This window comes from Amia ocellicauda, unplaced genomic scaffold, assembly GCF_036373705.1.
Source record: "Amia ocellicauda isolate fAmiCal2 unplaced genomic scaffold, fAmiCal2.hap1 HAP1_SCAFFOLD_138, whole genome shotgun sequence".
Taxonomy (NCBI): Eukaryota; Metazoa; Chordata; class Actinopteri; order Amiiformes; family Amiidae; genus Amia; species Amia ocellicauda.
In genome coordinates this window covers 29,574-54,978 of record NW_027102701.1, presented here as the reverse complement: position 1 = coordinate 54,978, position 25,405 = coordinate 29,574, and the positions used below count along the sequence as shown (strand labels likewise).

At 44.8% G+C, this 25,405-nt stretch overlaps 2 non-coding genes and 12 pseudogenes across 2 annotated transcripts; all 14 read right to left on the bottom strand.

Annotated features, from left to right (window-relative positions):
• Window positions 1-148: 148 nt before the first annotated feature.
• On the bottom strand, window positions 149-267 carry LOC136722453 (uncharacterized; annotated as a pseudogene).
• Window positions 268-476: 209 nt separating this feature from the next.
• LOC136722446 (uncharacterized) lies at window positions 477-595 on the bottom strand (annotated as a pseudogene).
• Window positions 596-810: 215 nt separating this feature from the next.
• On the bottom strand, window positions 811-929 carry LOC136722458 (uncharacterized; annotated as a pseudogene).
• Window positions 930-1,154: 225 nt separating this feature from the next.
• LOC136722428 (uncharacterized) lies at window positions 1,155-1,273 on the bottom strand (annotated as a pseudogene).
• A 210-nt stretch (window positions 1,274-1,483) lies between these two features.
• Window positions 1,484-1,602, bottom strand: LOC136722442 (uncharacterized; annotated as a pseudogene).
• A 210-nt stretch (window positions 1,603-1,812) lies between these two features.
• Window positions 1,813-1,931, bottom strand: LOC136722435 (uncharacterized; annotated as a pseudogene).
• Window positions 1,932-2,155: 224 nt separating this feature from the next.
• Window positions 2,156-2,274, bottom strand: LOC136722452 (uncharacterized; annotated as a pseudogene).
• A 210-nt stretch (window positions 2,275-2,484) lies between these two features.
• On the bottom strand, window positions 2,485-2,603 carry LOC136722415 (5S ribosomal RNA). Its single transcript, XR_010806316.1, has one exon. It is a non-coding gene; the product is annotated as a 5S ribosomal RNA (ribosomal RNA).
• A 221-nt stretch (window positions 2,604-2,824) lies between these two features.
• Window positions 2,825-2,943, bottom strand: LOC136722459 (uncharacterized; annotated as a pseudogene).
• A 215-nt stretch (window positions 2,944-3,158) lies between these two features.
• Window positions 3,159-3,277, bottom strand: LOC136722456 (uncharacterized; annotated as a pseudogene).
• A 219-nt stretch (window positions 3,278-3,496) lies between these two features.
• On the bottom strand, window positions 3,497-3,615 carry LOC136722422 (5S ribosomal RNA). Its single transcript, XR_010806322.1, has one exon. It is a non-coding gene; the product is annotated as a 5S ribosomal RNA (ribosomal RNA).
• A 215-nt stretch (window positions 3,616-3,830) lies between these two features.
• Window positions 3,831-3,949, bottom strand: LOC136722440 (uncharacterized; annotated as a pseudogene).
• A 218-nt stretch (window positions 3,950-4,167) lies between these two features.
• Window positions 4,168-4,285, bottom strand: LOC136722436 (uncharacterized; annotated as a pseudogene).
• Window positions 4,286-4,503: 218 nt separating this feature from the next.
• LOC136722448 (uncharacterized) lies at window positions 4,504-4,622 on the bottom strand (annotated as a pseudogene).
• Between the last annotated feature and the right edge of the window lie 20,783 nt (window positions 4,623-25,405).

Below are 25,405 nucleotides of genomic sequence, written 5' to 3'. Positions count from 1 at the left end.
AAAAAAAAAAGAAAAATAGATGGAAAAATACCAGTGCAGCAAAGGGTGTTGAAAGTAGCCGGGTACGTGTACAATTCTTCAATTATATCTTCTCCAGACAGAAAGAGAGTATTAAGAGCTACGATGAAGTTCCCCAGGAGACGTAAAAAGCTGGCAGCACCTGGTATTTCCTGGAGGTCTCACATTTAAGTACTGACCAGGTCCTGCCCCGTTTAGCTTCTGAGATCTGACAAGATCGGGCGCGTTCAGGACGGTGTGGCCGCAAGCCGAGATGTCTGGCTGCATGATGTCTCTTAAAGGCTGGCGGGTATTGACGGAACTGCCAGCAAAAAAAAAAAAGAAAAATAGAGGGAAAAATACCAGTGCAGCAAAGGGTGTTGAAAGTAGCCGGGTACGTGTACAATTCTTCAATTATATCTCCTGCAGACTGAAAGAGAGTATTAAGAGCTACGATAAAGTTACCCAGGAGACGTAAAAGCTTGCAGCACTAGGTATTTCCAGGAGGTCTCACAATCAAGTACTGACCAGGTCCTGCCGCGTTTAGCTTCCGAGATCTGACGAGATCGGGCGCGTTCAGGACGGTGTGGCCACAAGCCGAGAGGCCTGGCTGCATGATGTCTCTTAAAGGTTGGCGGGTATTGACGGAACTGCCAGCAAAAAAAAAAAAAAAAAAGAAAAATGGATGGAGAAATATCAGTGCAGCAAAGGGTGTTGACAGTAGCTGGGTACGTGTACAATACTTCAATTATATCTCCTCCAGACAGATAGAGAGTATTAAGAGCTACGATAAAGTTACCCAGGAGACGTAAAAGCTTGCAGCACCAGGTATTTCCAGGAGGTCTCACATTCATGTACCGACCAGGTCCTGCCCCGTTTAGCTTCCAAGATCTGACGAGATCGGTCGAGTTCAGGATGGTGTGGCCACAAGCCGAGACGCCTGGCTGCATGATGTCTCTTAAAGGTTGGCGGGTATTGACAGAACTTCAAGCAAAAAAAAAAAAAAAAAAAAAAAAAAAAAAAAATGGATGGAAAAATATCAGTGCAGCAAAGGGTGTTGACAGTAGCTGGGTACGTGTACAATACTTCAATTATATCTCCTCCGGACAGATAGAGAGTATTAAGAGCTACGATGAAGTTACCCAGGACATGTAAAAAGCTTGCAGTACCTGGTATTTCTAGGAGGTCTCCCATCCAAGTACTGACCAGGCCCTGCCCCGTTTAGCTTCCGAGATCTGATGAGATGGGGCGCGTTCAGGATGGTGTGGCCGCAAGCCGAGACACCTGGCTGCATGATGTCTCTTAAAGGCTGGCGGGTGTTGACGGAACTGCCAGCAAAAAAAAAAAAGAAAAATAGAGGGAAAAATACCAGTGCAGCAAAGGGTGTTGACAGTAGCCGGGTACGTGTACAATTCTTCAATTATATCTTCTCCAGACAGAAAGAAAGTATTAAGAGCTACGATGAAGTTCCCCAGGAGACGTAAAAAGCTGGCAGCACCTGGTATTTCCAGGAGGTCTCACATTTAAGTACTGACCAGGTCCTGCCCCGTTTAGCTTCCGAGATCTGACAAGATCGGGCGCGTTCAGGACGGTGTGGCCGCAAGCCGAGATGTCTGGCTGCATGATGTCTCTTAAAGGCTGGCGGGTATTGACGGAACTGCCAGCAAAAAAAAAAAAGAAAAATAGAGGGAAATATACCAGTGCAGCAAAGGGTGTTGAAAGTAGACGGGTACGTGTACAATTCTTCAATTATATCTCCTGGAGACAGAAAGAGAGAATTAAGAGCTACGATGAAGTTACCCAGGAGACGTAAAAGGCTTGCAGCACCTGGTATTTCTAGGAGGTCTCCCATCCAAGTACTGACCAGGTCCTGCACCGTTTAGCTTCCGAGATCTGACGAGATCGGGCGCATTCAGGACGGTGTGTCCACAAGCCAAAAGCCCTGGCTGCATGATGTCTCTTAAAGGTTGGCGGGTATTGACGGAACTTCCAGCAAAAAAATAAAATAAAAAAAGAAAAAAGAAAAATGGATGGAAAAATATCAGTGCAGCAAAGGGTGTTGACAGTAGCTGGATACGTGTACAATACTTCAATTATATCTCCTCCAGACAGAGAGAGAGTATTAAGAGCTACGATAAAGTTACCCAGGAGACGTAAAAGCTTGCAGCACTAGGTATTTCCAGGAGGTCACACATTCATGTACTGACCAGGTCCTGCCCCGTTTAGCTTCCGAGATATGACGAGATCGGGCGCGTTCAGGATGGTGTGGCTGCAAGCCGAGATGCCTGGCTGCATGATGTCTCTTAAAGGCTGGCGGGTATTGACGGAACTGCCAGCAAAAAAAAAAAAGAAAAATAGAGGGAAATATACCAGTGCAGCAAAGGGTGTTGAAAGTAGCCTGGTACGTGTACAATTCTTCAATTATATCTCCTGGAGACAGAAAGAGAGTATTAAGAGCTACGATGAAGTTACCCAGGAGACGTAAAAAGCTTGCAGCACCTGGTATTTCTAGGAGGTCTCCCATCCAAGTACTGACCAGGCCCTGCCCCGTTTAGCTTCCAAGATCTGACGAGATCGGGCGCATTCAGGACGGTGTGGCCGCAAGCCAAGAGGCTGGGCTGCATGATGTCTCTTAAAGGCTGGCGGGTATTGACGGAACTTCCAGCAAAAAATAAGAAATAAATAAATAGAAAAATGGAGGGAAAAATATCAGTGCAGAACAGGGTGTTGAAAGTAGCCGGGTACATGTACAATTCTTCAATTATATCTCCTCCAGACTGAATGAGAGTATTAAGAGCTACGCTGAAGTTACCCAGGAGATGTAAAAAGCTTTCAGCACCTGGTATTTCCAGGAGGTCACCCATCCAATTACTGACCAGACCCTGCCCAGTTTTTCTTCCGAGATCTGACGAGATCTTGCGTCTTCAGGACGGTGTGGCCTCAAGCCAAGAGGCCTGGCTGCATGATGTCTCTTAAAGGCTGGAGGGTATTGATGGAACTTCCAGCAAGAAACAATAGAAAAAAGAAAAATGGAGGGAAAAATATCAGTGCAGCAAAGCGTGTTGAAGGTAGCCGGGTAGGTGTACAATTCTTCAATTATATCTCCTCCAGACAGATAGAGAGTATTAAGAGCTACGATAAAGTTACCCAGGAGACGTAAAAGCTTGCAGCACGAGGTATTTCCAGGAGGTCTCACATTCATGTACTGACCAGGTCCTGCCCCGTTTAGCTTCCAAGATCTGACGAGATCGGGCGAGTTCAGGATGGTGTGGCCGCAAGCCGAGATGCCTGGCTGCATGATGTCTCTTAAAGGCTGGCGGGTATTGAGGGAATTTCCAGCAAAAAAAAATAAAAAAAAATAGAAAAATGGAGGGAAAAATATCAGTGCAGGAAAGGGTGTTGAAAGTAGCCGGGTACGTGTACAATTCTTCAATTATATCTCCTGGAGACAAAAAGAGAGTATTAAGAGCTACGATGAAGTTACCCAGGAGACGTAAAAAGCTTGCAGCACCTGGTATTTCTAGGAGGTCTCCCATCCAAGTACTGACCAGGCCCTGCCCCGTTTAACTTCTGAGATCTGACGAGATCGGGCGCATTCAGGACGGTGTGGCCACAAGCCGAAAGGCCTGGCTGCATGATGTCTCTTAAAGGTTGGCGGGTATTGACGGAACTTCCAGCAAAAAAAAAAAAAAAAAAGAAAAATGGATGGAAAAATATCAGTGCAGCAAATGGTGTTGACAGTAGCTGGGTACGTGTACAATACTTCAATTATATCTCCTCCAGACAGATAGAGAGTATTAAGAGCTACGATAAAGTTACCCAGGAGACGTAAAAGCTTGCAGCACCAGGTATTTCCAGGAGGTCTCACATTCATGTACTGACCAGGTCCTGCCACGTTTAGCTTCCGAGATCTGACGAGATCGGGCGCGTTCAGGATGGTGTGGCCGCAAGCCGAGATGCCTGGCTGCATGATGTCTCTTAAAGGCTGGCGGGTATTGACGGAATTTCCAGCAAAAAAAAAAAAAAAAAAATAGAAAAATGGAGGGAAAAATATCAGTGCAGGAAAGGGTGTTGAAAGTAGCCGGGTACGTGTACAATTCTTCAATTATATCTCCTGCAGACTGAAAGAGAGTATTAAGAGCTACGATAAAGTTACCCAGGAGACGTAAAAGCTTGCAGCACCTGGTATTTCCAGGAGGTCTCACATTCAAGTACTGACCAGGTCCTGCCCCGTTAGCTTCCGAGATCTGATGAGATCGGGCGCGTTCAGGACGGTGTGGCCGCAAGCCAAGAGGCCTGGCTGCATGATGTCTCTTAAAGGCTGGCGGGTATTGACAATACTTTCAGCAAAAAAAAAAAAAAAAAAAATGGAAAATGGAGGGAAAAATATCAGTGCAGCAAAGGGTGTTGAAAGTAGCCGGGTACGTGTAGAATTCTTCAATAATATCTCCTCCAGACTGAAAGAGAGTATTTAGAGCTACGATAAAGTTACCCAGGAGACGAAATAACTTGCAGCACCTGATATCTCCAGGAGGTCACCCATCCAAGTACTGACGAGCCCTTGCCCCGTTTAGCTTCCGAGATCTGATGAGATTGGGCGCGTTCAGGACGGTGTGGCCGCAAGCCAAGAGGCCTGGCTGCATGATGTCTCTTAAAGGCTGACGGCTATTGACGGAACTTCCAGCAAAAAAAAAATGGATAAAGAAAAATGGAGGGAAAAATATCAGTGCAGCAATGGGTGTTGAAAGTAGCCGGGTACGTGTACAATACTTCAATTATATCTCCTCCAGACAGAAAGAGAGTATTAAGAGCTACGATGAACTCACCTAAAGGATTATTAGGAACACCATACTAATACTGTGTTTGACCCCCTTTCGCCTTCAGAACTGCTTTAATTCTACGTGGCATTGCTTCAACAAGGTGCTGAAAGCATTCTTTAGAAATGTTGGCCCATATTGATAGGATAGCATCTTGCAGTTGATGGAGATTTGTGGGATGCACATCCAGGGCACGAAGCTCCCGTTCCACCACATCCCAAAGATGCTCTATTGGGTTGAGATCTGGTGACTGTGGGGGCCAGTTTAGTACAGTGAACTCATTTTCATGTTCAAGAAACCAATTTGAAATGATTCCACCTTTGTGACATGGTGCATTATCCTGCTGGAAGTAGCCATCAGAGGATGGGTACATGGTGGTCAAAAAGGGATGGACGTGGTCAGAAACAATGCTCAGGTAGGCCGTAGCATTTAAACGATGCCCAATTGGCACTAAGGGGCCTAAAGTGTGCCAAGAAGACATCCCCCACACCATTACACCACCACCACCAGCCTGCACAGTGGTAACAAGACATGATGGATCCATGTTCTCATTCTGTTTACGCCAAATTCTGACTCTACCATCTGAATGTCTCACCTCTTTTTCCTATTTGTAGTGGAGATGAGTGGTACCCAGTGGGGTCTTCTGCTGTTGTAGCCCATCCGCCTCAAGGTTGTACGTGTTGTGGCATCACAAATGCTTTGCTGCATACCTCGTTTGTAACGAGTGGTTATTTCAGTCAAAGTTGCTCTTCTATCAGCTTGAATCAGTCGGCCCATTCTCCTCTGACCTCTAGCATCAACAAGGCATTTTCGCCCACAGGACTGCCGCATACTGGATGTTTTTCCCTTTTCACACCATTCTTTGTAAACCCTAGAAATGGTTGTGCGTGAAAATCCCAGTAACTGAGCAGATTGTGAAATACTCAGACCGGCCCGTCTGGCACCAACAACCATGCCACGCTCAAAATTGCTTAAATCACCTTTCATTCCCATTCAGACATTCAGTTTGGAGTTCAGGAGATTGTCTTGACCAGGACCACACCCCTAAATGCATTGAAGCAACTGCCATGTGATTGGTTGATTAGATAATTGCATTAATGAGAAATTGAACAGGTGTTCCTAATAATCCTTTAGGTGAGTGTATATGTATGTATGTGTATGTATGTCCAATTGCTTTGACAATACAAATGAAATGAATTGAGAGAGAGAGAGAGAGAGAGAGAGAGAGAGAGAGAGAGAGAGAGAGAGAGAGGAATATGAGCTCCTAAAAAACATTTGTTTTTATACATAAGCGGATTTAATTTGTGATTTACAAATGAATATATAGCACTATAAACATACACAGAAGACATGGAATAGAAATTCAGAAGAAAAAGTATTCAAAAAATAATAATTTTAAGAGAAACACAAAAAGAAGAAAGCAGAGAGACAGTTCAGGAAGAAAAGTCAGAAAAGAAAAGCTGAAGACAAGAATTGGAGGTAAGAGACAAATAATTAAACAAAAAAATATGTATTAATAAAATAAATAAGCATTCTCAGTAGTTGACTCAGCCAATGAAAATGCAGAGCTCCGATTTGAATAGAGTGACAGTAGGAGAGAGCCCAACTGCCACTGAGACTGATAGAAATCTATCGAACAGCAGTCTGACTGCAGAGCTGCCTTTTGAAATCCGATACCCTGAAGACATTCGCTCTGCACAGGCTAAGAAGGACTACAAACAAGCTGTGATGAGAGCATCTCCTGAGACCCTCATCCTAGACTACACCGGTAAAGGAGAAAACAGGGTCAAGAACAATCTACTGTTCTACACCGCCTTTCACAAAACCCTGTGCCAGACATACCCCAATAACAACAAGAGGGGCATTAGCAGAGGCAGGCAGATCTCAGTGCTGGTAGAGAAAGACACAGACAGTGTGATGCTCACTTTTAATGTATACCACAACGGGACCATCATGGTGCAGGGCAGCGAGAGCAGCCTGGACCAATTAGCTCTCGGCTTCCACACCTCACAAAGCAGCAGACTGAGGTAGAGAAACAAGAGCCAGAGCCGGCCACCCTGCAGTCTGCCCCCAGCCACACGGAGCCAGACAGTGCCCCATCTCCCACAGACTGCCCCCCTGTCTCCCCAAAACTCTCCAGCAACATTAAAACACTAAAGGAATGCCTATCAGTGCTGGAGCTGGAGTTTGCGGAGTTCAGGGAGCAGACCTTGAGCACCCTGGCCCAGACCTCCTTGTGTGATCAGCTCCGGGATGAGATGCACAGACTAAAGATGCAGCACAAGGCTGAGATCCATGAGCTGAGAGCAGCAGTGAGAGACCTGGAGGAGCAGAGCCAAACCCTGAGGACGGAGCTGCGCAGAGCGAGGGAGGAGCTGACCTGGACACCCCAGCACAGCTAGCTGAGGAGCCTGCAGAGCCAGCTGGAGGAGCTAAGAGAGGAGCTACACATCACTGGAGCACAGAGACTGCACTGCACTGACCCCACAACACCTCCAACCCCTGACACACCCACTGATCCACCCACACTCCCCACCACTCCTGACACACCCACTATCACCAGACCTGCCACTAATACACAACCCCCTGAAACGCCACTCCCCCAAAACACACCCGCTGCCCCCACCACTCCCGACGCAAACCCGGAGTGGCAGGTCAACGCAGAGGTGGTCATTCTGAGCGAATCCAATGGGAAGTTCCTGGTTGAGAGGCGCCTCTTCCCTAGGCGAAAAGTAAAAAAGCTTTGGTGCTCCACAGCACAGAGAGCCCTGGAGCTGCTCTCCAAGAGGAGGCTTTGCCAAGTCAAACACATCCTCATCCACACCGGCACTAACGACCTGAGTGCCCGCAGGGGCGATGTGGCCTCAGCCCTGAGACAGGTAGCAACGAAAGCCACAGAGGAATTCCCAACTGCCAAAATTTCCATCTCCACACTGCTGCCCCGCACAGACGTGCCCCTGCACATCATCCAGCAATTTATGGAATTTATATGCCACCCGCAGACTCCCCCTACTATAATGAGGAAGGCTTTCATGAGCTTCAAAACGAAATCTGCCACTTCCAGACCCTGGGCTCTGTACTGCTGTGTGGCGATCTCAATGCCAGGACTGGCAGAGAGATGGACTACATCAATACAGAGGGGAACACACACCTGTTCGGAGACTCCCCGCTGTGCCACACACACACCTCCACACTGACACAGCCACGACAGCGTGGTAAACAAGAGCAGGAAGCAGGTAGTGCGCCTATGTAAAAGCCTGGGTCTATATATCATCAATGGCAGGACCAGGGGGTACTCTCTGGGGAGATTCACATACTGCTCGGCTCTGGGCAGCAGTGTGGTGGACTACGCCATAACTGACCTGGACCCACAAGCCAACAATGCGTTTATAGTCAGACAACAATCTCCACTATCAGACCACAGCCAAATAACACTTTACCTAAAAAGATCAGCGCAGCCACAAGTCAGAGCCAAACTTCCCACAAAACTGGTCTCCCTGCCACCCAGTTAGAGATGGTCCGAGCCCAGCACAGAGAACTACACAAGAGCCCTGAATAGTGATGAGATTGAAAACATGTTAGACAGATATCAATCCTCACACTATCAAATAAACCAAAACGGAATAAACTCAGCCACCAAAACACTGAATGAAATATTTGAGAGACTGGCTTTAAAATCAAACATTAAAACAATTAAAAACCAAAATATGAAATCGTCTAAAAGAAAAAAAGAACAGTGGTGTGACCAGGAGTGTGAAACTTCTAGGAAACACCTGAGACATCTCTCCAACACTAAACACAGAGAGCCCGACAACCAGGAGGCTCGCCTCAGCTACTGCCAGGCCCTGCGGCACTACAAGCAACTCCTCAGTAAGAAAAAAGACCACTATATGGGCAGAATAAATACCCCAAAATCAAAAAATGAAATACCAATTCAAAATGGAGAAATCTGGAAAACACACTTTGAAAAACTTTACCAAAATGTTGAAAACAATCCAAAGCCAGAACAGGTTAAAATATTAAAAAACCTAAATAAATTGGAAGAAATCATTAAGAATAACCAAAATCCCTTAGATAACCCATTTACAATACAGGAACTAAAACATCAACTCAAAATCCTCAAACCCAGGAAAGCCAGCGGCCCCGACAGCATCAGCCCTGAGATGCTGAAGCACAGCAGCCCGCAGCTGCAGGAGGCTCTGCTCAAACTCTTTAACCTGGTGCTGAGAGCCGGGTGTTTCCCTGAGGTCGGGAATCAAGGATTGATCACCCCGATTTTTAAAAGTGGAGACAAATTAGACCCCAATAACTACTGGGGCAGCTGTGTGAGCAGTAACCTGGGGAAGGTGTTCTGCAGTATCATCAACGCCCAGATACTGGCCATCCTTACCAAGCACAGTGTCCTGAATAAGAGTCAGATTGGCTTCCTACCAAAACACAGCACAACCGATCATATTTACACTCTACACACCCTCATAAATAAATATACCCAAAACAATAAAGGAAAAATATTTGCCTGTTTTGTAGACTTTAGAAAGGCATTTGACTCAATCTGGCACAAGGGATTATTTTATAAACTTCTACAGAGTGGTGTAGGGGGTAAAGTTTATGACATCATTAAATCAATGTATTCTGAAAACAAATGCGGAGTTCAAATTGGCAACTCAAGAACAGAGTTCTTCACTCAGGGGCGGGGAGTGAGACAGGGCTGCAGTCTGAGTCCAACACTGTTCAACATCTACATCATCGAGTTGGCCACAGTGTTGGAGCAGTCTGACGCCCGCAGCCTAACTCTCCATGACACAGAGATCAAGTTCCTGCTCTATGCAGACGACCTGGTGCTGCTGTCGCCCACAGAGCAGGGGCTTCAGCAGAACCTGGCACTGCTAGAGCAGTACTGTCAGAAATGGGCCCTGGCAGTCAATCTGGACAAGACCAGAGTTATGGTTTTCCAGAAAAAAGCCCCATCTCAGGGAAACAGGTACCGCTTCACTCTGGGCAGCACTGGATTAGAGCACTGCACCAGATACAACTACCTTGGCCTGACCATCAGTGCGTCAGGGAGCTTCAGCCTGGCTATAAACGCATTAAAAGACAAGGCACGCCGGGCATTTTATGCCATAAAGACACAATTTGGGAAAACAACAATACCAATAACTATTTGGATTAAAATATTAAACTCCATCATCCAACCAATCCTGCTATATGGGAGCGAAGTGTGGGGTCCCCTCATGAACCTCAATAACAACAATTGGGACAAAAGCCCCATGGAAATATTCCACCTAGAATTTAATAAAAACATCTTACACGTACACAGAAACGCCCCCACGGCTCTGAGGCTCACAGAGCCCGAACACACAATGACCAAAACAACAACAATTGGGAAAATTGACATGTACCTGAAAAGCAAATACACAAAAGATTAGAGACACGAATTAGAATTACAAAACAAATTGGAATGCTACCGGGCCCTGAATAGAAACATTACATTGGCTGAATACTTAAAAATCCAAAATATAAAAGAGAGACAAAATCTAACTAAATACAGGCTCAGTGACCACAGCCTCGCCATTGAAAAAGGCCGCTACAGAAAATTCTGGGTTGCCAGAGAAGAGCGGCTGTGCAGCCAGTGTGACCTAGGGGAGGTCGAAACACAGGCGCATTTCCTGCTGTCCTGCCCTAAATACACAAAAATCAGGGAGACATACTTTAAAATATTAAAAATGCATATCCCTGAGTTCAGCATGATCCCCGATTGCTGCAAACTCCCCGTCCTGCTGGGAGAGGAGGAGCGCACTGCCTTCTTAGCAGCGCAATATGTATCCACCTGCCACAGCCTGCGAGACAGTGTGTAGACACCAGCCTGTGGCACTCCATTTGCAAAACAAAATAAAAACAGTGATTTTTCTGATGTCATGACACAAATTTTGATACAAACAACAAATATGGTTTATATCCTACTTAATTTTATTTCAATGTGTACTATATTTGTTCCACTGAATCTTGTATTGCAATGTTTTGTCTTGATTGATAGAACATTTGTATCTGCTTTGGCAATATTGTGATAGATCATGCCAATAAAGCACCTTTGAATTGAATTGAAATGAATTGACAGACAGACAGAAACACGCACACACACACACACACACACACACACACAGAGCCAGCCAGCCAGACAGCCAGCCAGCTCAGCCATGACATCACGAGCCTCTCTCAGCTGACTGCTATGACATCACAGAGCACGTACATTCCGTTGCTTGCCGTCTGTCAACCACTCAGTCACTGCCAGCCAGACTGGCTGGCTGGCTGGATGGGGGGGCTGCTTGCTGCTGCTGCGTATCTTAGCAAGCTAATTTGCCTGACCGGCCTTCCTACTCCTATGCCCAAATGCCCACCTAAGCCCGATCTGCTGTTCACCTGGATCACAGCTCCGCCCCAACAAGGCAGATCCTCCCAAAAATGGTACAAACTGATCCACGTTCCCCTCCACGGAAAGCTTTAGCCCAAAATAAGGGACACATTCTGTAACAACATAACGAATGCCCACCCAACCTGTGACAAAACTGAGAAAAAAGAAAAACGCTCAGTCCTCCTGGTGGAGGGACACACAGCCACCCTGGCTGCCCAATATGTCAGCGCCTACAACAGCCTGAGGGACACAGTGACACACGAGCACCGGCTGTAAATATAATGTAAATACTTGTTTGTAATGCATGTCATTGTATTTCAAAAAGGAATCTGGAAATAGTAAACCTATTTTCTTTATTTGAATGTATTAAAGATCACATTTTATTACATTTTCTTTTTCTGTACTTCATTACATTATATTGAGATTCATAATTCTATTATTTATTTTCCGTATGTATGTATGTATGTATTATTGTATGGAAGGAAAGTTAGAATTGATTTTCTTAAACCTGTTTTTCTCTCTTGTATACTTAAGAAAGATAAGGTCAAGCTAGAAGGTCAGGAGGCCATAAGGTAGTTTGATTTCTGTTTGTTATTTACGATGAGAACCTTGGAGACAATGTCAAACGGTATGACCTACGTGCCTGTTCCTTAAAACCATGTGTAGATCTATGAACTCTGTTCTATAATGAAATATGTTCTGCTTAGTTAGCCTTTAAGATAACATAGTAATGATTTTCTAGCATGTATGTATGTATGTATGTATGTATGTCCAATTGCTTTGACAATACAAATGAATTGAATTGAGAGGGAGAGAGAGAGAGAGAGAGAGAGAGAGAGAGAGAGAGAGAGAGACAGACAGACAGACAGACTGACAAACACAAACAGACACACACACACACACACACACACACACACACACACAGCCAGCCAGCCAGCCAGCCAGCCAGCTCAGCGATGACATCACAAGCCTCTCTCAGCTGACTGCTATGACATCACAGAGCATGAACATTCCGTTGCTTGCCGTCTGTCAACCACTCAGTCACTGCCAGCCAGACTGGCTGGCTGGCTGGATGGGGGGGCTGCTTGCTGCTGCTGTGTACCTTAGCAAGCTTATTTGCTTGACCGGCCTTCCTACTCCTCTGCCCACATGCCCACCTATGCCCGATCTGCTGTTCACCTGGATCACAGCTCCGCCCCAACAAGGCAGATCCTCCCAAAAATGGTACAAACTGATCCACGTTCCCCTCCACAGAAAGCTTTAGCCCAAAATAAGGGACACATTCTGCCCAATATGTCAGCGCCAACCACAGCCTGAGGGACACAGTGACACACGAGCACCGGCTGTAAATATAATGTAAATACTCGTTTGTAATGCATGTCATTGTATTTCAAAAAAGGAATCTGGAAATGGTATACCTATTTTCTTTATTTGTATGTATTAAAGATCACATTTTATTACATTTTCTTTTTCTGTACTTCATTACATCTTATTGTGATTCATAATTCTATTATTTATTTTCCGTGTATATGTATGTATGTATGTAATGTGACAAACCAAGGGGCAGGGTCATACATGGCAGATATGTCAGGCCAGGTCTGCTGCAAGGTGTGTACTCTAGGGTAGAATACCGACCCTAGGCAACTACACTCCCCAGAAACCCTCAGGCAGCCATTCTAGCACCTAATGTGGTCACTTGGTGTTACTTCCTCAATTATTCACCAGGTATATAAGGCGGGCCTGAGAGAGAGAGAAGTGAGAGACAATAGGGTGAGTTATCTGGAAAACAGAGGTAGCTCATAAGGAGAAAGCCAAGACTTATTTATTCCAGACTTTGTTTAAAATAGAATGATTATGTAAGATTAGTTACAACTCCAGTGTGAGTTAGGTTTTGTTTTCAGATTTGTTTTGTTTGAAGTAAACATACAGGCACAGCCCTGTATTTGCAACCTCCTCCCTGGGTCATGACTGGTTTTTACTCCTAAGAAGATCACAGAGAAGACCCACACATGTGTACAGCCAAGGCGTTTTGTCACATTTGGTGTAGAATGCGGGCAGCACCTCATGAAACCCAGACTGGCTGAGTGAATTTTTTTATCCAAAAAAAAAAAAACTACAGGCTGTAATAGCCCAACAGGAAGCGACCAGGGTGCAGCAGGTGGCTCACCAGGATGCTATGCGGATGCATCAGGAAGCACTGCAGGTCCAGCATGATACAAATAAAATGTTTAGAGAAGAGCAGGAAAAGGTGACTAAAGAGCTGAAAGAGAGTGTTGAAGCACTTGCAACCAGGATTGGGCCACAGGGGGCTGCAACCCATTCCACTCCCCGCACCAATCACTTTCTGCAGAAAATGACAAAACAGGACGATGTTGAGGCCTTCCTTATGACCTTTGAGAGGACAGCGGAGAGAGGGATGGCCAAAAGATTCCTGGGCAGGGCTTGTGGCACCTTATCTGGCAGGGGATGCACAGAAAGCGTACTTTGATCTGGAGCTGAAGGACGCCCAGGACTATGATAAATTGAAAGCGGAGATAATGACCCGATTGGGCGTGACCACCGCAGTGAGGGCACATCGGTTTCAGCAGTGGGCCTACCAACCAGGACAACCAATCCGAACGCAGATGTTTGATCTGATCCATCTGGCCAGGAAATGGCTACAGCCAGAGGTCCATTCATCAGCCGAGGTGGTGGAGGCCATAGTCCTTGACAACTACCAACGCTGTTTGCCCAAGGATGTTCGACGCTGGGTTGGCCAGAATGAGGTGCTGTCCGCTGACACCTTGGTGGCCATTGTAGAGCGGTTCTATACAGCCGGAGCAGCAGAGCATGTACCGGAGGTTAAAAACTCGTTCCCCAGGCCATGACGAACCAGCGGACCGGGTAAGATGGTTCCAAAGTACTCTGGGAAACATGACGCGCTGGGTTGGAAGAAAAGAGCAAGACTGGGGGGGGCAAAGGTGGGGCCTAAAGCCGAGACTAAGGGTTATAGGGGGTCACCATCACAACCAATTGTCTGCTACAATTGTGACAAAGTAGGACATATTGCGGCCCACTGCCCAGGTAGAGAGGAACCAATGCAATGTAATGTGTGTGATATGGGGAAAGAGAAACCGGTATTTTATGCCTGCCCTGTTGGGACGGATGTTTTCATAGGCGGAGTACCTAATCCAAAACACATGTGTACAGTGATAGTCGATGAGAAAGAAGTGGCTGCTCTACTCGACTCTGGCAGTATGGTTACACTGGTCACAGAAAAACTAGTAGCGACCAACAAGCTGGATAGACATCAGGAGCTCAGTATCACATGCACACATGGTGACACACGCCCCTATCCCACAGCCCTTGTAAACATACAGACAGAGGCCGGGAAACTAGATTACGAAGTCGGTGTGGTACCCAACATGCCATATGATGTGATACTGGGACGATATTTTCCTAATTTTGGAAAACTAGATAGAAAACATAGTAAATTGGAAATGCACACTGAAAACTGTAAGCCAGAAGTTGCCTCGATCCCACAACTAGAGCTAAAAGTAGACCTGGTTCCAGTTGAGTCGACAGTGAAGGTTTTGGTTGGGGAAAATTAAACTGAAAACATAGGGGTGGAATGTAGTGACGTAGATGACCCTATGGAGGGTGAGGAACCCAGCACTAGCAGGGTGGGTGAGAATCCATTCATAGAGACCCCTGAAGCTGACAATGTAGAAGTGTCAGTGTTAGAGGGACTCCCCACTGATTTTGGCAGCGCACAGGTGCGAGATCTCACTCTACACTATGCTAAAGAAAATGTGAAGGTAGTAAATGGGACCCCTATGACTACTGCAGACCCGCCAACAGCTTATCCTTATTTTATGGTAAAAAATGACCTATTGTACCGTGTAAATAAGATAGGGGTGGACATTGTGGAGCAATTGCTAGTTCCCACCCCATTCAGACGAACAGTTCTCAATCTGGCACATGGGCATATCCTGGGGGGACATCTGGGGATGGACAAAACCAAGGATAGACTCCTGAGGAGGTTTTACTGGCCAGGCGTACATGCAGACGTGACAGAACATTGTAGCTCATGTCCTGAATGTCAACTACATGCTCCTAAACCAGCCTTCAGAAGCCCACTGGTCCCTTTGCCCATCATAGAGACCCCCTTTGCTAGGATAGCTATGGATGTGGTGGGACCTCTCCCGAAATCAGCCAGAGGGCATCAGTATATACTGGTTATTTTGGATTATGCCACCAGGTACCCAGAAGCCATTCCACTGCGGACCATGGCTTCAAAAGGTATTGCAAAAGAGCTAATGTTGATGTGTAGTAGGGTGGGGATACCGAGGGAGATATTAACAGATCAGGGCACACCCTTTATGTCTAAGGTTATGACCGATCTGTGTAAATTGTTGCAGGTTAAGCAGTTGAGAACATCAGTCTACCACCCACAAACAGATGGGTTGGTTGAGAGATTTAATAGGACCCTGAAGTCCATGCTAAGAAAGGTAATCGATAAGGATGGGAAAAATTGGGAATTCATGCTGCCCTACTTGATGTCTGCCATTAGGGAAGTCCCACAGGCTTCCCTGGGCTTTTCGCCTTTTGAACTGTTATATGGGAGGCACCCCAGGGGGATATTAGACATAGCCCGTGAAACGTGGGAACACGAGTCCACTCCTTTCCGGAGTGTAGTCGAGCACATCAATGCTATGCAAGAGAGAATAGCCACAGTCACTCCCATTGTGAGAGAGCACCTAAGGCAGGCACAGGAACACCAACAATTCGCCTATAATCGTCAGGCTACACTGAGGGTGTTCCAGCCTGGTGATAGGGTGTTGGTGTTGGTTCCCACTGTAGAATGTAAATTTCTGGCTACGTGGATGGGACCTTATGAGATTATAGAGCGAATACGGGAAGTGAACTATAAGGTTCAGCAACCCGGCCGCCGACCCCCAGAACAAATATATCATGTCAACTTAATAAAAGCCTGGAAGGACAGGGAAGTGTTGATGTTGACTTACCCCCCTCAGCCACTAGGGACACCGAAGGTGAATATTGCAGCTGCCTTGTCACCTGACCAGTTGAAGGAGGTGAACGACTTGATAATACGTAATAGGGAAGTTTTCTCAGGCATACCGGGGCGTACCCATTTAGTCTCTCACAACATTGTGTCTCTCCCAGGAAAGAAGGTAAATATGAGGCCTTACAGGGTACCAGAAGCTCGCAGGAACACTATTAGAAATGAGGTTAAGGAAATGCTGGAGGCAGGGGTTATTGAAGAATCCCACAGTGAGTGGTCCAGCCCTATAGTCATGGTTTCCAAACCTGATGGCTCCTGGAGATTCTGTAATGATTTTAGAAAGGTTAATGAAATTTCAAAGTTTGATGCATACCCAATGCCCCGAGTAGATGAATTGTTAGAGAATATTGGGAATGCTCGCTATATTTCAACTATTGACTTAGCCAAGGGCTACTGGCAGATTCCCTTGACCCCGGGTGCCAAAGAAAAAACAGCCTTTGCAACCCCAGATGGTCTGTTTCACTACACAGTGATGCCCTTTGGCCTGCATGGTGCTCCTGCCACCTTTCAAAGGTTGATGGACCACATACTTAGACCACACAGGACGTATGCGGCAGCATATTTAGATGATGTGGTCATTCACAGTCCAGATTGGGAATCACATTTGTCTCAGCTCCAAGCGGTATTGGATTCAATACATGCAGCAGGCCTGATGGCTAATCCAACCAAATGCAATTTGGGGTTGGAAGAGGCCAAATACTTGGGCTATACAGTAGGGAGGGGTATGGTGAAACCCCAAATATCCAAGGTTGAAGCCATAAACTCTTGGCCTAGGCCTGTCAATAAAAAGCAGGTTAGGGCATTTTTAGGGTTAACTGGGTATTACCGGAGGTTTATTCCCAACTATGCTACCTTAGTGGCCCCTCTGACTGATATGACTAAGGCTACAGAACCCAATATGGTTAGATGGGGTGATACAGCAAACCGGGCTTTCCGGAGCCTACAGGAGGCGCTCTGCCGCAACCCCGTTTTAATGGTACCTGACTTTCAGAAAGAATTTATAGTCCAGACGGACGCCTCTGAGGTGGGGATCGGAGTGGTTTTGTCCCAAAGAATGGGTGATCACGAACACCCGGTGTTGTTCCTTAGCAGAAAGTTGGAATCCAATGAAATAAATTATTTGGTAGTTGAAGAAGAATGTTTGGCAGTGAAGTGGGCTTTGGACAGTCTTCGATACTATTTGTTGGGCAGGCACTTCACCCTGATCACTGACCATGCCCCCCTCACTTGGATGCATCGTTCGAAAGACAGGAATGCCCGTGTGATGAGGTGGTTTTTGAGTCTCCAACATTTTCATTTCACCCTGCAGCACAGGCCAGGGAAGGCCATGGGGAATGTTGATGGGCTGTCCCGGGTGCATGCTTTTTTGCGGCTGTCGCTCGACCTATGGGGTCGCAGCTGGGGGGGAGGATGTGGGACAAACCAAGGGGCAGGGTCATACATGGCAGACATGTCAGGCCAGGTCTGCTGCAAGGTCTGCACTCTAGGGTAGAAAACCGACCCTAGACAACTACACTCCCCAGAAACCCTCAGGCAGCCTAATGTGGTCACTTGGTGCTACTTCCTCAATTATTCACCAAGTATATAAGGCGGAAAGATAGAGTCAAGCTAGAAGGTCAGGCCAGAAGCTAGTTTGATTTCTGTTTGTTATTTACGATGAGAACCTTGGAAACAATGTCAAACGGTATGACCTACGTGCCTGTTCCCTAAAACCATGTGTAGACCTATGGACTCTGTTCTATAATGATATATGTTCTGCTTAGTTAGCCTTTAAGATAACATAGTAATGACTTTCTAGCATGTATGCATGTATGTATGTCCAATTGCTTTGACAATACAAATGAATTGAATTGAGAGGGAGAGAGAGAGAGAGAGAGAGAGAGAGAGAGAGACAGACAGACTGAAAAACAGACAAACAGACACACACACACACACACAGACATACACACACACACACAGAGCCAGCCAGCCAGCCAGCTCAGCGATGACACCACGAGCCTCTCTCAGCTGACTGCTATGACATCACAGAGCACGTACATTCCGTTGCTTGCCGTCTGACAACCACTCAGTCACCGCCAGCCAGACTGGCTGGCTGGCTGGATGTGGGGGATGCTTGCTGCTGCTGCGTACCTTAGCAAGCTTATTTGCTTGACCGGCCTTCCAACTCCTCTGCCCAAATGCCCACCTATGCCCGATCTGCTGTTCACCTGGTCACAGCTCCGCCCCAACAAGGCAGATTCTCCCAAAAATGGTACAAACTGATCCACGTTCCCCTCCACGTAAAGCTTTAGCCCAAAATAAGGGACAAATTCTGTAACAACATAATGGATGCCCACCCAACCTGTGACAAAACTGAGAAAAAAGAAAAACGCCAGTCCTCCTGGGGGAGGGACACACAGCCACCCTGGCTGCCCAATATGTCAGCGCCTACCACAGCCTGAGGGACACAGTGACACACGAGCACCGGCTGTAAATATAATGTAAATACTTGTTTGTTATGCATGTCACTGTATTTCAAAAAAGGAATCTGGAAATAGTAAACCTATTTTCTTTATTTGTATGTATTAAAGATCACATTTTTTTACATTTTCATTTTCTGTACTTCATTACATCTTATTGTGATTCATAATTCTATTATTTATTTTCCGTGTAGATGTATGTATGTATGTATGTATGTATGTATGTATGTATATGTATGTATGTCCAATTGCTTTGACAATACAAATGAATTGAATTGAGAGGGAGAGAGAGAAGAGAGAGAGAGAGAGAGAGAGAGAGAGAGAGAGAGAGAGAGAGAGAGAGAGAGAGAGAGGAATATGAGCTCCTAAAAAACATTTGTTTTTATACATAAGCGGATTTAATTTGTCATTTACAAATGAATATATAGCACTATAAACATACACAGAAGACATGGAATAGAAATTCAGAAGAAAAAGTATTCAAAAAATAATAATTTTAAGAGAAACACAAAAAGAAGAAAGCAGAGAGACAGTTCAGGAAGAAAAGTCAGAAAAGAAAAGCTGAAGACAAGAATTGGAGGTAAGACCTTTCACCTATAGAGACAAATAATTAAACAAAAAAATATGTATTAATAAAATAAATAAGCATTCTCAGTAGTTGACTCAGCCAATGAAAATGCAGAGCTCCAATTTGAATAGAGTGACAGTAGGAGAGAGCCCAACTGCCACTGAGACTGATACAAATCTATCGAACAGCAGTCTGACTGCAGAGCTGCCTTTTGAAATCCGATACCCTGAAGACATTCGCTCTGCACAGGCTAAGAAGGACTACAAACAAGCTGTGATGAGAGCATCTCCTGAGACCCTCATCCTAGACTACACCGGTAAAGGAGAAAACAGGGTCAAGAACAATCTACTGTTCTACACTCAGTACCCCACCGCCTTTCACAAAACCCTGTGCCAGACATACCCCAATAACAACAAGAGGGGCATTAGCAGAGGCAGGCAGATCTCAGTGCTGGTAGAGAAAGACACAGACAGTGTGATGCTCACTTTTAATGTATACCACAACGGGACCATCATGGTGCAGGACAGCGAGAGCAGCCTGGACCAATTATCTCTCGGCTTCCACACCTCAAAGCAGCAGACTGAGGTAGAGAAACACGAGCCAGAGCCGGCCACCCTGCAGTCTGCCCCCAGCCACACGGAGCCAGACAGTGCCCCATCTCCCACAGACTGCCCCCCTGTCTCCCCAAAACTCTCCAGCAACATTAAAACACTAAAGGAATGCCTATCAGTGCTGGAGCTGAAGTTTGCGGAGTTCAGGGACTAAAGATGCACCACAAGGCTGAGATCCATAAGCTGAGAGCAGCAGTGAGAGACCAGGAGGAGCAGAGCCAAACCCTGAGGACGGAGCTGCACAGAGCGAGGGAGGAGCTGACCAGGACACCCCAGCACAGCCAGCTGAGGAGCCTGCAGAGCCAGCTGGAGAAGCTAAGAGAGGAGCACAGAGACTGCACTGCACTGACCCCACAACACCTACAACCCCTGATGCACCCACTGACGCACCCACTGATCCACCCACACTCCCCACCACTCCTGACACCCCCACTATCACCAGACCTGCCACTAATACACAAACCCCTGAAACGCCACTCCCCTAAAACACACCCGCTGCCCCCACCACTCCCGACGCAAAACCCGGAGTGGCAGGTCAACACAGAGGTGGTCATTCTGAGCGACTCCAATGGGAAGTTCCTGGATGAGAGGCGCCTCTTCCCTGGGCGAAAAGTGAAAAAGCTTTGGTGCCCGACAGCACAGAGAGCCCTGGAGCTGCTCTCCAAGAGGAGGCTGTGCCAGGTCAAACACATCCTCATCCACACCGGCACTAACGACCTGAGTGCCCGCAGGGGCGATGTGGCCTCAGCCCTGAGACAGGTGGCAAAGAAAGCCACAGAGGAATTCCAAACTGCCAAAATCACCATCTCCACACTGCTGCCCCGCACAGACGTGCCCCTGCACATCATCCAGGCCATCAACGCAGAAGTATCCCGAAGATGTGCCCTCCTCCCCAACGTCCACCTGGCACACACTGAGACATCCAGCCACATCACCTGTATGACCACGTCCACCTCAACAAGACGGGTGTGAGGAAGGTCCGTTTTTAGTGTTTCTCTGAACACATCCAAGCTTACCTAGGCGCTACATATTATTTTCAATTACCCGTAATTCTGATCTGTATTTTGGCTTGTTAATAGAAGTTATTGAAGTTGGACTCCTAATTCAAAATAACCAATATGTATCTCAACGTAATTTACTGACAGACATCACTCTTTATCACTTTCACTTTTGAAGGAACTGCTTTGTATTCTGTGTATTGTTTTATTGTAGTGCTGCTTCCTTTCTTGGCCAGGTTTTACTTGCAAAAGTGATTTTATTCTCAATGTAAGCTCAAAGTCAAATAGTTTAAATAAGAAAACAATGTATTGAAATGAGAACATCATGAACCTGTGTAATTGTGCTGAAGGACAAGCACTGAAAGCAGAGAGAATTTTGTGTTTGGCATTGAATAGCCTTAAAGAAAACTATGCCGTTTTTGGAAACTTTCATATTTAAGTTGAATGTAGGCAAAAACATTCCAGTCACTCTGAAGAGAGAATACAGTTTACTGTTCGAATAAGTAGCCCCTGAATTGAAGATAAAAATCAAAAGTGCTGTTCGTAATTAGTTTACACTTTTACATCAGATGTCTTGTTTTTGCGTTCCAAATTGAGGAGTTGTGGCATATAATGTAAATGAAGTTACTTCACTAGTAGTGCGATTTCTACGTTGTGTATGTGTGTTTGTATATATGAAATCATACATTTTTTAAAGATTGTATTTGGAAAACAAATTCAGGTATAGCACGTGTCCCCCTTTTGAATGGGTTCTATATATAACATTTTAAAACGAATGGTTCTGTGTAGAACGCTATGTTTGGGGGTTCTTCATGTAACCCCTTTGAAGGGGTTCTACATAGAACCATAAAGGGATCCACCAGAGCGATTACTCGAGGAACCCTTTATGGTTCTGTGCAGAACAATTTCTTCTAAGAGTGTGGAGTGTCGCCACACAATTTCTCTCAGAGGGCTTTTGACCAATGGCAATCCAATCCTGAATGACGTCACCACTATCCTGTTGTACTTTATGGGAGAGATGTATTAAGTAGTTTATAATGAGAAGAATAACAATAATCACCTGTTTTTCATAGGTTTTGTATCCATGGTCTCCTTCATATTAGGAAAGGAAGTTGATCCATAGCCTACTCAGAGACAACTGAGAGTTGGTCTCTGAGCAGCAGCACAAAGGGGTCGAGTCTCTCAATGTCCGTGTGTTGGAGATATTCCACCATATTGGTCCCAGCCTTTAAAACAATGTTAAAGAAGATGTTAAAGATATTGTAGAAATATATTGCAGAAGAGCAGAACTACAATCACACTTTTTCAATGCTATTGCTGTTTTCAACCTCCCTGGTGAGGTACCAATGCGGGAAGTTTGAGAGAGTATTTCTAAAATGTGTATGATCCAATACACACAGTTATTTAAAAAGCTGACGTCTTGTACATGCTCACCAGAACCAAGCCTAATTAAATAACACATTTAATATTAAATAAGTACATGTGCAGTAGCCACTTGGACAATTACAGATCCCCAGGTCAAAACACAACAGAAAGACATGGAAGATCGTATTTTCAAATCACATCTGTGGCCCCCATAACTGTAATTTGGTATTAGTGGGTCAAAGGATTTATTTGGTTCAAGTGATAATAAGATCATATTTTGAAAACAAACACTACAGGATGTCATATTTAAAATGACTGTGAGTACCTTTCTTTAGTGACGGTTCTGAGGGGGGCAGGGATTAGTTGTGCTAATTGGAGCTGTGAAGTGTGCAGAGAAAATACAAATGTTTTCTTTTAATATGAAAACAAAGAACTTTTTTTTAACACCGACCTGGGATTGTGTTTCTTTCCAAGTTTCCTTATTGTTTCTGAGAAGAGACTGTTCACTTGCAAAGTGAACTGGACCCGTGTGACTCGCAGGTAAGGAGAGCCCGTGTTGAACTAAGATGGCTACAGTGAGTTTTCCTGGACAAAGCTCGGGCAAAGGATAGCGCAGAGTGCACCTGCACCTGAGATTGTGTTGAGAAGCTTTGTGATAAGAGCAGGTAAAGAGGGAAAAGAAACACAAGTATTTTCTTTGTTTGAAGAACACATTTTGTTTTAACTGAAACGGGACTACAACTTTTGAAAGGGAAATAGTTGCTAGTGCACTGTATTTTTATTGAGTTTATTAGAAGAAAAAAGCTTATATTTTGGACAGAACGAACTCGTTTGGCATGCAACTAGCAGCAAACGATGTGAAGCAAACAAAACAGTTAGCAAGTTAGCAAGTTAGCAAGTTACAGTCTGTCCTAGGTCCGGGGGTGCTTATGGTTGTTTATGGGTTCCCTTACCTTAGCCAGTGTCATGTACGGGTGTCCGTACCTTACTAGAGTGTTTGTTTTTATTATAATATATATATATATATATATATATAATATATAATAATGTAATATTTCAGATAAATCGTCACAGTGAGTGACACCAGCATTATTGGTTTTTTGAGAAATAAAAAAACAGAATGTAGAGAAGAAAATGTTGGAAGGAAGTTGGGAGAAAGACTGGTCTCCGAAGGAGCACCGGGACTGGTGGAAGCAACAACAACCAGATAAGACAGAGAAAGGAATTGTGATATTGTGTCAGGTTGGTGAGAATCAAGAAAAGAAAATAACAGAAATGGAAGATCATCATAAACAGTAATGTGAATTGAGAGAAGAAGTTGTGAAAAATACGATAGAATTAATAGAACTACAAGGCAAATTAGAAGGGCAAGAAAAGTGGTCAGAAAAGGTGAAGGTGTAGGTGCGCGATGTGCTGCCGTGTTAGGAGCGCGTCGCGACACAGATCACTCCGAGGACGACAGGCCCGATTGGGATGATTTAGATCGCAAAGCATGGGAATATGAAAAAGGAGGTTTTGCTAGCGCTCCTCCCCCATATAATCCGGAATATAAATCAATCACTGATTTTGGTTATAATAATACATTGTATCCAGATCTGACCGCTCTGAAAATGGTCCCAGCTGCACCCATGCAAGTCAAAACTAGACAGAGTAAAGAGGAAGGTCAATCAATAGTCTATACGACTAAAACCCATGTCCCCTTCTCCCCAGGAGAAAAAGAAATGATATGGGTGTCCCTCCCAAAATTAAAACCAAACCAGGGTAACACAACTTTTTGGGATATTCTAGATGAAAAGATGGTTATTCACCTCCTTCACCCGCACGATGTACACATCATCGTGAAGGCTAAATGTCCGCCCAACATTTGGATACAGTTACTACGAGAATATCAGACCGGGGAGTGGGCTAATGTAGCCTCTACAGATGAGGAGGAAATAACAGAACTTTTTCACAATTGATCAAGAAAACTGAGATAGTGAAATAATGAAATAATCGAGTGGGATTATTTGACATTTTATTCTAAATAATCATAAGCTTAAATAATAAGTTATAAGGGCTGTTTGAGACACTGCAGGGTCAATAAAACATGCCACAGATCGGATATCTGAATTATCTTTAGATATCAATGTGTATGTGCTTTGTGTGTTTATGAATATGTATAGTTTGAAGGTGATATAAGGTAAATGTCTATGTTTTGGCAATCATTTTAGAATTATATTTAAAAATGTAACAACAGATTTATCATATTCATGAGGATCTTTGGCTCTATACAGAGTGCCTCAAGCATCAGAAATCAGAAAGAAAGACTATTATAAGAAAAGTAATCCAAAATATACATTGAATAAACAGATGGATAATAATAGTAATACATAAATAGTCATGGTGTCTCCACAAGAAGAACCAGAATTTGTTTGTTAAACATCATGTTATGGACAAGCTCTGTCAAAAGTCAAATTCAAGGAAACGAAAGGCTAGAAGAGAGCCTGGTGCAGCCCTGACAGCCTGTGAAAGCAGGAGAATGTAAACAGTCTGGTGACATGTTACAGTCTTTCAGAAAATGTTTGGTTATTGGTGCCTAGCATATAATACCTGAAATGAAAGTCAAAGTAGACCATGGTTTTAAGATGAGTGATGTAGGAAAAGGGTAAGATACCGCAGAAGTATAAGATTACAACTATAGAATAAGTAAGCTCAAGTAATATAAAATGCTTTACAGGAGAAAAGTAAGAATGGAAAGGAAGAGTAAAAGAGAAGGTGTCCTAGGATTATGGGAATCATTATTGAGATCAATGGCCTATTGGCTAATATTTTGTTAGGTACATATATGACTTCAATAAACGAATAATGGAGTGACATCTGTATAAATATAAATAAAACATATTGATAAAAAAACCTGAATACATTTCTTGTAAGAAATTAAGAATAGGAGAAAGAATAGCTGTTAGAATGCAGAGCAATGTTAACCAAAGTTGAAGAGGGTTTGAGTAAGTTGACGAGGGTCTGAGTAAGTTGATAAGGCTTGGGAAGCAGGAAAAGGTGAGTTTGATGTGTGTGAGACAAATGTGCTGCCACTTTTAGCACAGAGAGCTTCTGATGGTGATTGAATGAAACGTGGG